Below are 783 nucleotides of genomic sequence, written 5' to 3' on the forward strand. Positions count from 1 at the left end.
CCGGAAATTTTATTGCCAAATCCGCATTTATCCAATTAGTCGAAAGAAGCCAATTTGGGGGGATGCTTAGTGAAGACCCTCACTCTCACATGGAGACTTTTTGCGACTATTGTGATGCGATTTCTCAAACCGGTGCAACTCAAGACCAAATTCGATGGGTCTTATTTCCTTTTTCTCTAATTGGCACCGCAAAACAATGGTTGAAAGGCCTTGATAAGGCTACTCTTGGAATTGATTCTTGGAAGAAGTTGGCTTTAGCTTTCTACAAAAAGTTCTATCCACCGGAAAAGACTAACATGCTAAGAGCTCAAATTACAGGCTTTAAGCAAAGAGATAAATAATCTTTGTATGAAGCTTGGGAACGATTCAAGGGAATTTGTCGCTCATGTCCTCACCATGGACTTAGCGAGTGGTTCTTGGTACAACAATTTTGGAACGGTCTTTATGAACACTCAAGAAACATTCTCAATATGGGATCAAATGGAATGTTCACCGAAGTTGATGACAATCAAACTTGGAACAAGATTGAGGAAATGGCGGTCCATAATTCACAATATAGTAGACCTCGCAAGGCTACTAGAAGAGGAAAGCATGAAGTGGACTCTATTACTCAATTGGGTACTCAACTTAGTGCTCACATTGATACCATCAATTTGAAGTTTGAAAATGCTATGGCTAGACTTGAAGAAGACTCAAAATCACCAAAGCATCATGTTAATGCCATGACGGCATCTTCATCAATCCCAAGTGGGATATGTGAGAATTGTGGAACTTTGGGACATG

At 40.1% G+C, this 783-nt stretch overlaps 1 non-coding gene across 1 annotated transcript; it reads right to left on the reverse strand.

The window, feature by feature from the left end:
* Positions 1–296: 296 nt before the first annotated feature.
* Positions 297–403, reverse strand: LOC141610305 (small nucleolar RNA R71). Its single transcript, XR_012528207.1, has one exon. It is a non-coding gene; the product is annotated as a small nucleolar RNA R71 (small nucleolar RNA).
* Between the last annotated feature and the right edge of the window lie 380 nt (positions 404–783).

The sequence above is a fragment of the Silene latifolia genome, chromosome 10 (genome assembly GCF_048544455.1).
Source record: "Silene latifolia isolate original U9 population chromosome 10, ASM4854445v1, whole genome shotgun sequence".
NCBI lineage: Eukaryota > Viridiplantae > Streptophyta > Magnoliopsida > Caryophyllales > Caryophyllaceae > Silene > Silene latifolia.